A 12759-nucleotide genomic window follows, 5' to 3' on the forward strand; every position below is an offset into this window, starting at 1 on the left:
GCCTATCCATTACTGTTCCTTGTATTTTGGCATTTTAGGGCCATAAAACTGGAATTCGGCCATATTTCAAGATTTTCGTATGCTATAGCCCACACCTTCTGCATGGGCTCGGGCCACCAGACTCGGACCACCTACAATTTTACGTGACCATAAAACATGACCTAAGAAAAATAGTCACTGCCTCGCCATGACCGTTACTCGTTTTTTGGCATTTTAGGACACTATATTGGAAATTTGCCCGATTCCAAGATTGTCGTGTGCGATAGACCATGCCTTTTGCATGGGCCTCGGACAAAGGACTCGGTCTGCCTAAAAAAATTTCGGACTATAAAAAATGACTAAGGAACAAAAGTCTTCACTTCGCCATGATCGTTCCTTGTGTTTTGACATTTTAGGGCCATAAAACTTGAATTACGCCGATTCCAAGATTTTCGTGTGCTATACCCACGTCTTTTCCATAGACCCGATCCACCAGACCCGGACCGCCTTAAAACTTTCCAGACCATAAAATTGACTTAAGAAACAATAGTCACCGTCTCGGCATGACCGTTACTCATGTTTTGGCGTTTAACGACCATAAAATTGGAATTCTTCCACATTTCCATATTTTCGTATGCTATAGCCCACGCCTTCTGCATATGCCTGGGCCACCAGAATCAGATTGCCTAAAATTTTGTCAGACCATCAAAAATAACTTAAGAAACAATAGTCACCGCCTCTCCATGACCGTTCTTTTTTTGGCGTTTTAGGGCCACAAAACTGGAACTCCGCCACATTCCCATATTTCCGTGTGTAACCCATGCCTTCGGCATGGGCCCGGGCCACCAGACCCGGACCGCCTACAATTTTACTTGACCGTCAAAAATGACCTAAGGAAAATAGTCACCGCCTCGCCATGACCCTTACTAATATTTTGGCGTTTTAGGCCATAATAATGGAATTCCGCCTGATTCCCTGATTGTCGTGTGCGATAGACCAATGCTTTTTCTATCGGCCCGGGCCAAAGGACCCGGTCCGCCTAAAAAAAATTTCGGACTATCAAAAATGACCTATGGAACAATAATCACCGCCTCGGCATGACCTCTACTCATATTATGGCATTTAAGTGCCATAAAACTAGAACTCTTCCCGATTTCCAGAATTTCGTGTGTTATAGCCCACACCTTCTGCATGGGCTCGGGCCACCGGACCCAGCCGCCTAAAATTTTGTCTTACCATAAAAATGACCTAAGGAACAATATTCACCGCCTCGCCATGATTGTTACTCCTTTTTTAGCGTTTTAGGGCCATAAAACTAGATTCTGCCCGATTCCCATATTTTATTGTGCTATAGTCCACGCCCTCATCACGGGCCCGGGCCACCAAACCTGGACTGTATAAAACTTTTGTCGGACCATCCAAAATGACCTATGGAATTATAGTCACCGCCTCGCCATGACCGTTACTCATTTTTTAGCGTTTTAGGGCCATAAAATTGGAATTTCGTCCGTTTCCCATATTTTCGTGTGCTTTCTACTACATGGGCCCGAGCCACTGGCCGTGGACTGCCTAAAACATTTTCGGACAATCAAAAGCGACCTAAGAAAAAATAGTCACCGCCTCGCCATGACCGTTACTCGTTTTTTGGCGTTTTAGGGCAATAGAACTGGAATTTCGCCCGATTCGCACTCGTGTGCTATAGCCACGCCTTCTACATGGGCCAAGGATACCGGACCCGGACGACTTAAGATTTTTCCGAATCATAAAAAATGACCTAAGGAACAATAGTCACTGCCTCGCCATGACTGTTACTCGTTTTTTGGCATTTTAGGGCCATAAAATTGGAATTCCCTCTGATTCTCATATTTACTTGTGCTATAGCCCACACCTTCTGCATGGGCCTAGACCACCGGTCCTGGAGCGCCTAAAATTTTGTCGGACCATCAAAAATGACCTATAGCACACGCCTTCTACATGGACCCGGGATACCGGACCGGACCGACTAAAATTTTGTCGGACCATAAAAAATGACCTATGGAACATTTGTCGGCTTGCCATGATCGTTACTCGTTTTTTTGGAGTTTTTTTGCCATAAGATTAAAATTTCTCCCGATTATCAGATTTAAGTCTATTATAGCCCACGCCTTCACTGGCCCGGGCCAACAGACCCGGACTAACTAAAATTTTGTCGGACCATCAAAAAAACCTATGGTACAATAGTCACTGCCTCGCCATGACCGCCAGTCATTTTTTGGCATTTTAGAGCCATAAAACTGAATTTCTCCCGATTCCCATTCTTCTGCTATATGCCTTCTACATAGGCCCGAGATACCAAACCTGGAATGCCTAAAATTTTGCCGGATCATCAAAAACGACCTAAGGAACAATAGTCATCGCCTCGGGCTATGACCGTCACTCACTTTTTGGCATTTTAGAGCCATACAAATGGAATTCTGCCCGATTCCCAGATTTTCGTGTGCTATAGCCTTCTGCATGGACCTAGACCACCGGACCTGGACTGCCTAAAATTATGTCGGACCATCAAAAACGATCTAAGGAACAATAGTCATCATCTGTCCATGACAGTTACTCGTTTTTTGGCGTTTTAGGGCCAGAAAACTGAAATTTGGTCCGATTTCCAGATTTTCGTGTGCTATAGCCAATGCCTTCTGCGTGGACCCGGGCCACCGGACCCGGACCGACTAAAATTTTGCCAGACCATCAAAACCATCCTAAGGAACAATATTCACCGCCTCGCCTTGACCGTTACTCGTTTTTGGCGTTTTAGGGCTATAAAACTGGAATTTTGCCCAATTCCTAGATTTTCGTATGTAATAACCCATGCCTTCTGCATGGGCCCGAGATACCGGACCAGAACTGCCTAAAATTTTGTTGATACATCAAAAATGACCTAAGGAATAATGGTCACCGCTTGACCATGACTATCACTTATTGTTTGGCGTTTTAGGGCTATATAACTGAAATTCTGCCTGATTCCCATATTTTCGTGTGCTATATAGCCTTCTGCATAGGTCTGGATCACCGTACCCGGATCGCCTAAAATTATATCGGACCATCAAAAATGACCTAAGGAACAATAGTCACTGTCTATCCATGACCTTTACTCATTTTTGGCATTTTAGGGCAATAAAACTGGAATTCCGCCCGATTTCCAGAATTGCATGTGCTACAGCCCACGCCTTCTGCATGGGCCCGGGCTCTCGGACGCGAATCGCCAAAACTTTTGTAGGCCCATCACAAACGATCGAAGGAACATTAGTCACTGCCTCGCCATGACCGTTACTCGTTTTTTGATGCTTTAGGGCCATAAAACTATAATTCCGCCTGAATTCCAAATTTTTGTATGCTATAGCCCATGCCTCTTGCATGGGTCCGCACGCCCGAACCCAGACCGTCTAAAATTTTGCTTGCCCATCAACCACGACCTAAAGAAAAATAATCACTGCCTCTCCATGATATTTACTGGGTTTTTGGCGTTTTAAGGCCATAAGACTGGAATTCCGCCCGATTCCCAAATTTTCGTGTGTTATAGCCCGCACCTTCTTCACAGGCCTGGGCCACCGGGCCGGACTGCCTAACATTTAGCTGGAGCTTCAAAAAGGATATGAGGAACAATAGTCACCGCCTCGCCATAACCGTTCCTCGTGTTTTGGTGCTTTAGGGCCATAAAACTAGAATTCTACCTGATTCTTAGATTTTCGTGTGCTATAGCCCGCGCCTTCTGCATGGGCCCGGGCCACCGGACCCCCTACAATTTTACCAAACCATAAAAAATGACCTAAGGAACAATAACCACCGCCGCGCCATGGCCGTTACTCGTTTTAAGGCGTTTTAGGGCCATAAAACTAGAATTCCGCCCAATTCCCAGATTTTTGTATTTTATAGCCCACGCCTTTTGCATAGACCCAAGCCACTGGACCCCTATCGCCTAAAATTTTATAGTACCCTAAGAAATAACCTAAGTAACAATAGCCACTGCCCCGCCATGATCGTTACTCATTTTCTGGCATTTTAGGGCCATGAACTGTAATTCCGCTTGATTCTTTCGTGTGCAATATCCCACACCTTCTACATGTGCCCAAGCCAAGGAATCCGGACCGCCTAAAATTTTGTGGGACCATAAAAAATGACATGGAATAATACTCACCACCTCGCCATGATCGTTACTCGTTATTTAGCGTTTCAGGGCCATAAAATCGGAATTCCGCACGTTTCCAATATTTTCGCCCGATTTTCGTGTGCTAGGCCACCGGACCCGGTACGCCAAAAAAATTTTCAGACCATAAAAAATGACCTAAGGAACAATTGTCACTGCCTCACCATAACTGTTACTCATTTTTTGGTGTTTTAGGGCCATAGAATTTGAATTCTGCCCGATTCCCAAATTTTCGTGTGCTATATCCTAGGCCTCCTACAAGGGCCCAGGCCACCAGACACAGACAACCTAAAATTTTGTCGGATATAAGGAACAATAGTAACCGCCTTGCCATGTTCGTTACTCGATGTTTTAGCGTTTTAGGGCCATCAAAATTGGAATTCTACCCGATTCCTAGATTTCGTGTGCTATAAACCACACCTTCTGCATGGGGCGGGGCCACCGGACCGCCTAAAAGTTTTTCGGACTATAGAATTTGACCTAAGGAACAATATTCACTGCCTCTCCATGACCGGTACTCGTGTTTTTGGCATTTTAGGGCCATAAAACTTGAATTCTGCTCAATTCCTAGATTTTCGTACGCTATAGCCAACGCCTTCTGCATAGGACTGGGCCACCGGATCCGGATCGCCAAAAATTATTCTGTATCCTAAAACGTGACCTAAGGAACAATAGCCACTGCCTCGCCATGACCGTTACTCGATTTTTGGCATTTTAGGGCCATAAAACTGTAGTTCCGCCTGATTCCCAGATTTTCGTGTGCTATAGCCCACACCTTCTGCATGGGCCTGGGTCAAGGGATCCGGACAGCCTAAAAAATTTTTGGTCCATCAAATATGACCTAAGGAACAATACTCATCGACTTGCCATGATCGTTACTCATTGTTTAGCGTTTCAGGGCCATAAAATTAAAATTCCGCCCGATTCCCAGATTTTCGTATGTTATAGCCCATGCCTTCTGCATGGGCCTGGGCAACCGGACCTGGGTTGCTGAAAATTTTGCAATTTACCTCCTCGCCATTATCGTTACTGTTTTTTTTGGTGTTTTAGGGCCATAAAACTGAAATTCCACCTGATTCCTAGATTTTCGTGTGCTTTAGCCTAAGCCTTCTACATGGCCAGGACCATCAGACCCGAACCGCCTATAATTTTGTCGGACAATCAAAAATGACCTGAGGAACAATAATCACAGACTCACCATGATCGTTCCTCGTTTTTTGGAGTTGTAAGGCCATAAAACTGGAGTTCCGCCCAATTCCCAAATTTTAATGTGCTATAGCTCACACCTTATGCATGCGCCCGGGCCACCTGACCCGGACTGCCTACAATTTTGACGGACCATAAAAAATTACCTAAGGAACAATATTCACTGCCTCTCCATAACCGTTACTCGTGTTTTGGCGTTTTAGGGCTCTAAAACTGGAATTCTACCCGATTTTCAGATTTTCGTGGGCTATGCCCATGCCTTCTGCATGGCACCGATCAACCGGACTTGAATCGCCTAAACTTTTGTAGGCCCATAACAAACGATCGAAGAAAAAATAGTCACCGCCTCGCCATGACCGTTACTTATTTTTTGGCGCTTTAGGGCCATAAAACTATAATTACGCCTGATTCTCATATTTTCGTGTGCTATAGCCCACGCCTCTTGCATGGGCCCGGGCGCCCGGACCCATACTGTCTAAAATTTTGCCCCATCAAACATGACCTAAGGAATAATAGTCACCGCCTCTCTATGAATGTTACTCATTTGTTGGCGTTTTAGGGTCATAAAATTAGAATTCTGACTTATTCCTAGATTTTTGCGTGTTATTACAAGCGACTTCTGCACGGGCACGGGCCACCGACTTGGATTGCCTTAACTTTTACCGAAGCATCAAAAAGGATTTGAGGAATAATAGTCACCGCCTCTCCATAACTGTTCCTCGTTTTGTTTTGTGTTTTAGGGCCATAAAACAAGAATTCCACCCGATTCCTTCTGCATTGGCCCAAGCCACCGTACCCGGACCGCCTAAAATTATGTTGGATAATCAAAACCAGCCTGAGAAACAATAGCCACCGCCTTGCCATGACTGTTACTCATTTTTTGGTATTTTAGGGCCATAAAACTGGAATTCAATCCGATTACCGGATTTTCGTTTGCTATAGCCCACACCTTCTGCATGGTCCCGGGCCACCAGACCTATACTGCCTAAAAATTTTTCGGACCATAAAACTAAAATTCTGCCCGATTCACATATTTTCGAGTGTTATAGCCCACACCTTTTGCATGTACCCGGGCAACCAAAACCGGACCGCCTAAAACTTTTCTAGACCATCAAAAATGACCAAAGTACCGTTCCTCGTTCTTTGGTATTTTAGGGCTATAAAACAGAAATTCCGCCAAATTCTCAAATTTTCGTGTGCACATGCCTTCTGCATGTGCCCGGGCCACCGTACCCTGACCGCCTAAAATTTTTTCGGACATAATAAACGACCTAAGGAACAATAGTCACCACCTCGCCATGACCGTTACTTGTTTTTTGGCGTTTTAGGGCCATAAAACTGGAATTCTATCAGATTCTCACATTTTCATGTGCTATAGCCTACACCTTCTGCATGGGCCTGGGCGCCGGACCTGGATTGCCTAATATTTTGTAGGCCCATCACAAATGATCGAAGGAATGATAATCACCACCTCTCCATAACCGTTACTCATTTTTTGGCGCTTTAGGGCCATAAAACTATAATTCCGCCTTATTCCCAGATTTTGGTGTGCTATAGCCCACGCCTCTTGCATGGGCCAGGGCGCCCGGACTCGGACCTTCTAAAACTTTGTCGGCCCATCAAACATGACCTAAGGAATAAGAGTCACCACCTCTCTATGACCGCTACTCATTTTCTGACGTTTTAGGGCCATACAACTAGAATTCAGCCCGATTCCCAGATTTTCGTGTACTATAGCCTGCGCCTTCTGCATGGGCCCAGGCCACCGGACCCCGACCGCCTAAAATTTTTTGGAACATCAAAAAGGATATGAGGAACAATAGTCACCGCCTCTCCATATTTGTTCCTCATTTTTATGACATTTTCGGGCCATAAAACTGGAATTTCGTCCAATTCTCATATTTTCGTGTGCTATAGCCCACGCCTTCTACATGGCCCCGGGCCACCGGACCTCCTAAATTTTGCCGGACCATCAAAAATGACCTAAGGAATAATAGTCGCCGTTTTGTCTTGACCGTTCCTCATTTTTGCGTTTTATGGCCATCAAATTGGAATTCCGCCCGATTTCTAGAATTTCGTATGTTATAGCCCACACCGTATGCATGGGCCCGAGCCACCGGACCTGAACCTCCTTAAGTTTTGTTGGACATCAAAAATAATCTAAGAAATAATAGACACCGCCTCGCCATGACCGTTACTTGTTTTTTGGCATTTTAGGGCCATAAAACTCGAATTCCGCCTGATTCCCAGATTTTCGTGTGCTATAGCACACGCTTCCTGCATAGGCCCGGGTGCCGGGACCTGGACCGCCTAAAAATTTTCTGGCCCATCAACAATGACATAAGGAACAATAATCACGGCCTCGCCATGACCGTTACTCATTTTTTTATTATTGGGCGCCCGGACCCGAGTCATCTTAAATTTTGTAGGCCCATCACAAACGATCGAAAGAATAATAGTCACCGTCTCGCCATGACCGTTACTTGTATTTTGGCACTTTAGGGCCATAAAACTATAATTCCGCCTGATTCCCAGATTTTCGTGTGTTATAGCTCACACCTCTTACATGGGCCTATGCGCCCGTACCCGGATCTTCTTTAATTTTGCTGGCTAGTAAAAAATGACCTAAGGAACAATAGTCACCGCCTATCCATGACCATTACTTGTTTTTGGTGTTTTAGGGCCATAAAACTGGAAATTTACCTGATTCGGAGATTTTCGTGTGCTATTACCCGCACCTTCTGCATGGGCTCAGGCCACCGGACCCGGACCACTAAAATTTTGTCTGAGTATCAAAAGTCGTTTGAGAAACAATAGTCACCGCCTCACCATGCACGTTCCTCATTTTTTGATGTTTTAGGGCCATAAAACTAGAATTTCGCCTGAATTCTCAAATTTTCGTGTGCTATAGCCCACGCCTTCTACATGGGCTCGGGCCACCGGATCCCCTAAAATTTTGCCTGACCACCAAAAGTGACCTAAGGAACAATAGCCGCCACCTCACCATGACCGTTACTCATATTTTCATTTTATGGCTATCAAATTGGAATTTCGCCCGATTTATAGATTTTTGTACTCTATAGCCCACGCCTTCTGCATAGACCTGAGCCACGGGACCTGGATCGCCTAAAATTTTACCGGACATCAAAAATGACCTAAGGAACAATAGTCACTGCCTCGCCATGACAGTTACTCATTTTTGGCGTTTTAGGGCCATAAAACTGTAATTCATCCCGATTACAGGTTTTCGTGTAGCCCACAACTTCTGCATAGGCCCGGGCCACCGGACCCGAACCGCCTAAAATTTTGCCAGACCATCGAAAATGACCTAAGGAACAATAGTAACCACCTCACCATGACTTTAAATCAATTTTTGGCGTTTTAGGGCCATAAATTGGAATTTCGTCTGATTCCCAGATTTTCGTGTGCTATAGCCCACGCCTTCTGCATGGTCCCCGACCACCGGACTAAAAATTTACCGGACCATCAAAGAGGACCTAAGGAACAATATTCACCTCCTGGTCATAACCGCTACTCATTGTTTGGTGTTTTAGGGCCATAAAACTGGAATTCAATCTGATTCCCAGATTTTCAAGTGCTATAGCCCAAGCCTTCTGCACGGGCCCGGGCCACCAGACCCGAACGACCTAAAATTTTGCTGGACCATCAAAAATGACCTAAGGAACAATAGTCACCACCTTACCATGATCATTACTCTCTCTTTTTTGGCATTTTGGGCCATAAAACTGGAGTTTTGCCCGATTTCCAGATTTTCGTGTGCTATATAGCCCACGCCTCCTTCATGGACCCGAGCACTCCGACACTAATCGTCTAAAATTTTGTAGGCCATTCACAAACGATCGAAAGAACAATAGTCACCACCTCACCATGATCATTACTCGTTTTTTGGCGCTTTAAGGCCACAAAACTATAATTCTGCCCGATTCTCAGATTTTTATGTGTTATAGCACACACCTCTTGCATGGGCCTGATCGCCCGGACCCGGACCGTATTTAATTTTGCAAGCCAATCAAAAATGACCTAGGAACAATAGTCACCACCTTTCCATGACCGTTACTCATATTTTGGCATTTTAGGGCCATAAAACTGGAATTCTCATAATTCCTAGATTTTTGTGTGCCAGAGCCCATGCCTTCTGCGTGGGCCCAGGATACCAGACCCGGACCACCTAAAATTATGTCGGACCATAAAAAAGGACCTGAAAAACAATAGTCAACGCATAGCCGTAAATGTTATTCGTTTTTTGGCGTTTTAGGGCCCTAAAACTGAAGTTCAACCCGATTTCCAGTTTTTCGTGTGTTGTAACCCACGCCTTCTGCATATGCCTGGGCCACCGGACCCGGACCGCCTAAAATTTTGTCGGACCATCCAAAACAACCTAAGAAACAATAGTAACCACCTCGCCATGACAATTACTCATATTTTGGCATTTTAGGGCCATAAATTTGAATTCCGCCAGATTCCCAAATTATCGTGTGTTATGGCCCACGCCTTCTACATGGGCCCGAGCCACTAGATCCGGACTGCCTAAAATTTTACTGGACCATCCAAAATGACCTAAGGAACAATAATCACCGCCTTACCATGACCGTTACTCGCTTTTTGGCATTTTGGGGCCATTAAACTAGAATTTCGCCCAATTTCAGAATTTTCGTGTGTTATTGCCCACGCCTTCTTCATGGGCCACCGGACCCGGACCGACTAAAATTTGGCCAGACCATCAAAAATGACCAAAGGAACAATAGTCACTGCCTTGCCATGATCATTACTCATTTTTTAGCGTTTTAGGGCCATAAAACTGGAACACCGCCCGATTCCTAGATTTTCGTGTGCTATAGTCCACACCTTCTACAAGGGCCCGGGCCACCAGACCTGCATCGTCTAAAATTTTGCAGGCTCAAAAACAATTTAAGAAATAATATTCACCGCCTCGCCATGACCGTTACTCATTGTTTGGTGTTTTATAGCCTTAAAACATGAATTCCGCCATAACCCACATTTCCTGCATGGGCCCAGGGGTGCCCAGATCACTACCGCCTAAAAATTTTCCGGCACATCAACAACGACCTAAGGAACAATAGTCACTGCCTCGTCATGACCGTTACTTGTTATTTAGCGTTCAAGGGCATTAAAACTAGAATTTTGCTCGATTCCAAGATTTTTGTGTGTTGTAGCCCATCTCCTGAATGGGCCCGAGCGTCCGGACCCAGGCTGCCTAAAAACATTTTGGCCCATAAAAAATGACGTAAGGAACAATAGTCACCACCTCGCCATGCCTATTACTCGTCTTTTGGCATTTTAGGGCCATAACTGGGATTCCGCCCGATTCCCTAATTTGTGTGTGATATAGCCCCCGCCTCCTACATGGGCATGGGCGCCCGAACCCGGATCGCCTAAAATTTTTCCAGCCCATCATAAATGACCTAAGGAAAAATAGTCACTGCATCGCCTTGAATGTTACTCATTTTTTACGTTTTAGGGCCATAAAACTAGAATTCCGCCCGATTCTCAAATTTTCGTGTGTTGTAGCCCATACCTCCTGCTTGGGCCCGGGCGCTCGGACCCGAGTCGTCTAAAATTTTGTAGGCCCATCACAAACAATCGAAGGAACAATAGTCACAGCCTCGCCATGACCGTAACTCGTTTTTTGGAATTGTAGGGCCATAAACTGAAATTCCGCCCAATTTTCAGATTTTCATGTGCTATACCCATGCCTCCGGCATGGGCCCGAGCGCCCAGACCCGTGTCGCCTTAAAATTTTCTGGAACATCAAAAACGACCTAAGAAATAATAGTCTCCGCCTTGCATTGACTGTTACTCGCCTTTTGGTGTTTTAGTGCCAGAAAACTATAATTCTGTGTGATTCCCAGATTTTTATGTGTTATAGCCAACACCTCCTGCATGGGCTCAGGCGCCCGGACCGCTTAAATTTCTTTCGATCCATCAAAAATTACATAAGGAACAATAGTCACTGACTCGCCATGACCGTTAATGGTTTTTTGGCATTTTAGGGCCATAAAACTAGAATTCCGCCCGATTTCTAGATTTTCATGTGCTATAATCCACGCCACCTGCTTGGGCAAGGGAATCCGGACCCGGACCGCCTAAAATTATTTCGGCCCATCAAAAACAACTTGAGGAACAATAGTCTCTGCCTTCTCATGATCGTTACTCATTTTTCGCGTTTTAGGGCCATAAAACTGGAATTTTGTCCAATTGAGAGATTTTCGTGTGTTATAGCCCACGCCTTCTGCATGGTCACGGGTGTCCAAACCCGGACCGCCAAAAATTATTCTGGCCCATCAAAAATGATTCAAGGAACAATAATCTTTGCCTTGCCATGTCCGTTACTCAGTTTTTGGCGCTTTAAGGCAATAAAACTATAATTCTGCCAAATTTCTAGATTTTCGTGTGTTATAGCCCATGCCTCTTGCATGGTCCTGGGCGTCCGGACCCAATCGCCAAAAATTATTGTGGCCCATCAAAAATAATTTAAGGAATAATAGTCACTGCATCTCCATGACCGTTACTCATTTTTTGGCGTTGTAGGGCCATAAAACTGGAATTTCGCCTCATTCCTTAATTTTCATGTTCTATAACCCACGCCTCCTGCATAGGCCCAGGCGCCCGGACCCGGACCCAGACTGCCAAAAAATTTTCCGCCCCATCAAAGACGACCTATGGAACAATAGTCACTGCCTCGGAATAACTATTACTTTGTTTTGGCGTTTTAGGGCCATAAAACTAAAATTTCGTCTGATTCTCAGATTTTCGTATGCTATAGCCCATGATTCTTGTATGGACTCGGATGCCCGGACCTGGATTGCCTAATTATTTTTTGACCCAAAAAAAATTATCTAAGGAACAATAGTCACTGCCTCTCCATGACCGTTACTCGTGTTTTGGTGTTTAAGGGCCATAAAATTGAAATTATGGTTGATTCTTAGATTTTCGTGTGCTATAGCCCACGCCTCTTGCCATGGCCAGGATCCGGACCCCGACCGCCTAAATATTTTTTGTCCCATAAAAAATGACCTAAGGAACAATGGTCACCGCCTCGCCATGACCGTTATTCATTTTTGGCATTTTAGGGATATAAAATTAAAATTCTGCCTGATTCTCAGATTTTCGTGTGATATAGCCACCTTCTACATGGGCCCGGGAGCCCGGACCTGGACCGCCTAAAGTTTTTCTGGCCGATCAAAACCGACCTAAGAAACGATAGTCATCCCCTCACCATGACCATTACTAGTTTTTGGCGTTTTAGGGCCATAAAACTAAACTTCTGCATGATTTCAAGATTTTCGTGTGTTATAGGCCACACCTCCTACATGGGCATGGGTGCCTGGACCCGGATCGCCTAAAAATTATCCGTC

Source organism: Nicotiana tomentosiformis, chromosome 8 (assembly GCF_000390325.3).
Source record: "Nicotiana tomentosiformis chromosome 8, ASM39032v3, whole genome shotgun sequence".
Taxonomy (NCBI): domain Eukaryota; kingdom Viridiplantae; phylum Streptophyta; class Magnoliopsida; order Solanales; family Solanaceae; genus Nicotiana; species Nicotiana tomentosiformis.